This window comes from Equus asinus, chromosome 12 (assembly GCF_041296235.1).
Source record: "Equus asinus isolate D_3611 breed Donkey chromosome 12, EquAss-T2T_v2, whole genome shotgun sequence".
Lineage (NCBI taxonomy): Eukaryota > Metazoa > Chordata > Mammalia > Perissodactyla > Equidae > Equus > Equus asinus.
This window is the reverse complement of record NC_091801.1, coordinates 41,719,208-41,725,207: the sequence shown is the minus strand read 5'-3', so window position 1 is coordinate 41,725,207 and position 6,000 is coordinate 41,719,208.

The window sequence follows — 6,000 nt, the reverse complement described above, 5'->3', positions numbered from 1 at the left end:
CCTTAAGCTGGAAAAAGAGGGGCTGTCACGGAAGCTGAGACATGAGACCTGTGGGGGCACTCAGCTGGGCTCCTTCATCCTGGACAGCGACAGCCTCTACGTCGATGGGGAGCATCTATTTAGTAACCCCATACTGAAGCTAAGGATGGGCCCCAGGAGGATGTGCACTCTCCAGTGTTCCTCAGGAGCCATCCTGTGTGTCTAGTCTTCCAGCTGAGCAACCTCCCTCAAGGCTCAGGGACCCCAAGGCCCTGCACTTTGTGAATCCTTCTCTTCCCTTTGCAGCTCTGCACTCTGGGGCTGTGATTCGTCCCCTTGCCTGAGGCACAGAAGCCTGTCTCCAGTCAGATGAAAGAGAGTATCCCTCTGAAGCCAATGGGCATTCAAGAGTCTGGCTATTCCTCTCTCTCCCTGCCAGCACCTCTAAATACCTCTGGAACCTGAAGAGCACAATTTGCAAACCCATGTTCGAGCAAGGTTAGTGCATTGATCTCACACATAAATTGCAAACTCATGAAAACAGGGACTGGATCTTTGATTTGTCAGCCTTTTAGGAATAAGAGATAGTTGCTCCTAAATCATAATGTGGAAGCGTGTAGACTGGAAGTGTCAGTTGTGGGTGGGGCTGGTGGTCCTCGGGCTGTATTTTGGACATTCGTGCCCCTCTTGCATGCCAATTCTGTCTCCTTTTCTCACAGCAGGTTACACATCGGACCTCAGCCCTCACTCCCCGCGGTGAGTCCTCAGGGCTCTGATGACCGTGTGCTGCAGGCCCCTTAGGGAGAGCGACTGATCTCCTCATCCCAGGGCACCCACGGGAGAAGAAGCCAGAGGACCCGCAATCAGTGGCTCAGGCTGGATAGGAAAGATGCACGCGGTGGCCTCCATGCCCCCCTCGGAGTCCCCGGTCTCACTCCAGACCATTTCTCCTCAGCTGCTGTGACCTCCATGCTCCTCCCACAGAACCCACTGGTGCCACCGACCCCCCCAGCGCCACAGGTAGGTGACTTCTCTCTCCAGCTCCCTCTAGGAAGTCAAGCTATTTGGCCTCAAAGTTAGGACCTGGCAGTCGCAGAGAGGAGCCGCCGTGAGGGACCCTGGAGCTGCCATGGACAGCCTCTGCTCTCCTCCAGAGCAGGGCATGGCACCTCCTCGTCGGTCCAGTGTGTTGACCTGGAACAATTTACTTTCCCTCTCTGTGCCTCAGTTTCCTCACCTGCCAAGCACGAAGAATAACACTGCCTAAGGTTGTCGTGGAGGGTCAGTGAACACGGATGTAAGAACACCTGGCGCAGGGACCACGGGGGATTTAGTGGACAAATATTGAGTGGGCGCGTGCTCTGTGCTGGGCAGAGGGCAGACGACGTTAGTGAGGTGTGTCCGTCCCTCACCAAGGTCACTGTGTATCGAGAGAGACTGGAAATGAACGTGCAATTACAATCGCAAAGAATTGTCACCGAGAACCGTGTTGTTTGCCACTTACTACATGCCAGGCTGTGTCCTGTTGTGTCTTTCACTGTTAACTTTTCCCTTTGAATAAATATGAAAGCACATGAAGTTGCAACAAAAATAGTACAGAGTGCCTTGGACCCTTCCACCAGCTTCTGCCGGGGGTTAACATCTTGCGGGACTCTAGTACAGCGTCACGACCAGGACATGAATCGACAGTGTTAAACCCACAGACCGCAGACTTCTGAGGTCGCTAGTTTGACATGAGCTCACTGGGGTGTGTGTGTGTGTGCGTGTGTGTGTGTGTGCGCGCGGTTCTATGCCATTTTATGACACAGGCAGATTTGCGCCACCACCACCGCAATCCACACACAGAACTGTCCCATCCCCACAGGCCCTCCCTCGTGCTGCTCTTTCATAGTCACATCTGCCCGGCCAGCCCCTGGCCTTCACTCGTCTGTTCTCCATCTTTATAACGCTGTTGTTTTGAGAAGGTCGTATCAACAGAATCAGAAAACGTGTGACCTGTGGGGCGCGGCTCTCAGCATAATGCCTCTGCCATGTGCTACCTCCTCTGAGAAAGTCTTGTGACCTTCATAATTTCCCTACCAGGATGATTCTCCCCATTTTATGGTTGAAGAAATGGAGGCTCAGTCATGTTGAGTGACATGCCCAGGGTCACATGGCTGGGGAAGGAAAACAGGGGATCTGACCCCAAACATGACTCACGGATGAGGCCACAACCACGGTACCCGAGCTCTGCACTGCGGCGTCTTTCTGGGAGTAGCGGGTGGGGTTGGGGAGGGGTAGAGACGTTGAGAAGTGACTTCCTTGAAGGACTGACATTTGCTTCCCATTAAGAAAAAGGTCTCTTCCACGTTGGATGGGACTGAATGCAGTTGTTTCCTTTCTTATCCCCCAATCGGTGAAATTGCTCCAATCCTGTTACTTTGAACTTGTAAACTAGCATCAATCAGGACCACTCCAGAGCCTCACCAGGGTCCAAGATCTCAGACCCTGGACACCTACCTGGCCCATATGCTGACTTGAGGGCCCCAGAACCTGCATCTTGAGCCCCCGCTGCAGTTTTAAGTGCCTTTTGATTGTGGCAAAGTATGCATAACCTAGACTTGGCCATTTGAACCATTTTTCCGTGGACAATTCAGTGGCATCAAATGCATTCACAATACTGTGCAACCATCACCGTGTTCATTTCCAAGACTTCTTTTCATCATCTCAAACAGAAACTCTGTCCCCATTAAACACTGCCTCCCCATGACCCTCAGCTCCAGCCCCCGTGAACTTCTATTCTTCCTTCCATCTCAATGAATTTGCCTGTGCTCGGCACGTCATGTAAGGGGAACCATATCATAGGTGTCTTTCTGGGTTGCGTTTATTTCACTGAGCGTAAGGTTTGCGAGGTTCATCCATGTTGTACCATGTGTCAGAAGTTCATTTCTTTTTAGGGCTGAATCTTCTTCCTGGGAACTATTGCACAGAAACACCCAAATTACTTCTACCAATTTCCCCTGGCCCTGAAAATTAACACAGAGAACCTTTCAACACATTTCTTCTCCAGACTGGGAGGGCTCTGAGGAAAGGCCATTGTTACTGGAATAAGCAAGGGCAGGCTGGGAGTGGGGTCTCAGGGAAAGACGCCCTCAGGAGGTACCAGGGAATCCCCAAATGGATGGGAGGGTCTCAGCAGTAACTGAATTCAGGATGTGGTGGAGTCTCAGACTGGGTGCTAGTTCTCTGGCCGTGGGGTGAGGGGCTGGTGCTGCATGACAGGGAGAGAGGACGGCTCACCGTGTTCCTGGGACACCAGCCCCACGGGAGAGAGGGAAGGCTAGTGTGCCTTCCCGATGGACTGGTGGTGGGAAAAACTCAGCCTGGAGGAGACAGCCGTGTGCCCGGGGTAACCAGAAGGAATTACGTCTCCTTCAGCCAAAGCAGACAGCCCCTCGTCCTGGGCTCGCTTTATCCAAATGGGAGCAAGAAGGAGGAAACAATTGAAGACGCTTCCAGATGTGAGATGTGTGGTGGCAGAGACTGTGCCTGGGAGATTCTGAAAGGCCTCACTGAAGTAACCTAGGCTGTGACCAGAAGGACAAGACTGAGCCACGCCTGCGTAGGTCCGGGAACAGGGAGTCAGGGGGAAAGGCGCTGTTGGTGCAGAGACTCTGGGGCAGAAGTGAGCGTGAGCAGAGGAGGTCAGAAAGCTGCCCAGGCGGCTGGAGGGAGCCTGAGAAGCAACAGGAGCTGCGGCAGGGGCGGCGGTTAATAGGGCCAGATCAGGGAACCCGGGAGTCTGCGTGCATTTGGGTTTCTCTCTCACAACACTGCTCCCAAAAGTTGCACCTCTGAAGTACGAATATTGAACTTCTCCCGGTTTCCGTGGTCTAGGCATTGGGCACGGCTTAGCTGGGAGCCTCTGCCTCCAGGTCTCCGTGAAGCAGGACCTTCAGTCTCAACTGAGGCTAGACTAGGGGAGGATTTGCTCCCAAGTCACTCACACGGGTGGTGTCAGGAGTCATTGGGACTGAGAGTCTGAGTTTCCGTGTGACTGTTGGCTGGGCGCTCCCTCAGATCTCGCCTCCCTTGGCCTCTACATAGGGCAACTGAAATCATCGCCACTTGCTATCTCATTTCCAGAAATGTGACAGAGAGAGAGCGCAAGAGATGGAAACAGAGGGGGAGATAAAGGGAGGGAACTCAGGAAAGCAAGCAAGAGGGAAGTGACAGAGTTTTGGTAATTAAAACTTGGATGTGACATTCCATCAGCTGGGCTGTATTCTATTGCTCAGAAACCAGTTACTCAGGATGTAGTGGTTCCACAAGGATGTGCACAGCAGGAGGGAGGGAGCGCTGGGAGCCTTGGTGGAGGCTGCCCACCACATAGGCCGACAATGAGGCGCTTGGGTCTGGTTCTAAGGCCAACAGGAGACTGGGAAAGGTTGAATGCTAGTGAATGACAATATCTGAATTTCCTTGAACTTCCAACCCTTGAAGGTGCAGACCTGACAATGAGCCCCCAAGGGGCAGTGACTTTTCCCAAATCACACGGCTGGCATCCAGGCCTGTTTGGAGAGGTATTCCCGACTGCATCCACCCCTTCTTGTAATTCTTCCACCTCTAAGTTCGGGGACCAGACCCAGGTGGCACCACCTCCCAGATATGGGAGGCGTTATCACATGTCCACCCGAAGACGTCCCTGGGAATGTGTTTCTAGCGCCATCCCATCGTGCAGGTTGGGAGACTGGGGAGGCCCTGAGAGGCACAGTGGCTTTTCCAGGACACAGAACTGCTAGGAAAAAGGCGATCCGAACTGGGCGCTCTCTCTTCAAAGCTGGGGCGCTGGTTCCCATCCCAAGGAGCTGTGGGGAGGGCTGTGATGGAACTTTCTGTACAGCTCGGGAGATGACACGGGCAAGGAGGGTGAGCGGTCAACAGCCCCGAGGGGGCTTTGGGTGGGTCTGATGGAGGGAAGGGCCCCCCATCCTGGAACCTTGGAGACATGACCTCACTTCCTTGGCGACCGACCCCAACAGAGCTTAGAACTCTGGTCACCAGGCAGCCATTTTGTACACACAGCCCATTTGACCAGAGACACTCGACACAGGAGGATGTGTTCATGTATCCCCTCTTTGCGAGGCTCTGGCGCACAGAAAGCCAACAATGACAGTCTTTTCCATCGCTGTCGACATTGGCTGAGACCGCACCTCCAAGACCTCAGGCCATTCGGAAGAAGGAACCCTCAGGTAACACAAGGCAGCCCAGGGCGGGCCACTCCGGGTCAGGCCACAAGTGTGATCCCACCCTCCCATGCGGGCAGCCCCACACCCCTTGACCCTTATTGTGTGTGTGTGTTGGCGGGCATGGAGTGATGGAAGGCAGGGATGAGCGTGGAGCTACCCTGGACGGGAGCAGACGGTTAGGGCTTGGAAGCCTGGCGGTATGTCGTGTTCATATCCCAGGTGGTGGCTGGCAGGATGGAAGGTGAGTGCTGGGAGTCAAGCTGCCCTACCCGTAGGTGAATCCCAAGCCCGTGAGGTGTCATCTCATTCGCTCCCTGTCTGGAGGTCTATGCGGATGCCCCTCTGTCTGTGCTCGGTGTGCGGGAGAGTTTTCCCCCTGTGGGCAAGTGCAGGCAGGCCCCTGCTACCTGCCGCCGCGGCCACCGGACGCTGTCTTTGCAGAGCTCCACCCAGGAGATGGTCCAGGAGCTGGCGCATGGGTCCTACGGCTCCATCTCCCTGGACAGGGGGCAAGTGCAGCAGACCACCGACCTTGCCCGGGGCTGGACTGAGGGGAGAGTGAGTGACACCCGGGGCCCTGAGATCACCGGGGTGTGTCCACAATCCAGAGTCAAATCTGGAGCCCTCCCCTGGACCCGCCCAGGGCTTTCCCACTGGAGTGTGCCGAGGGCCCAGTCCCAAAGGAATCTGGACTTCCACGCCTCCTCACCAGCTACCTAGGAGGGTGGGAAGTCGCTCTTTCCTAACCCTAGGCGGAGTAGACAAAACACTGATGTTTGCGCTTCACACTCGG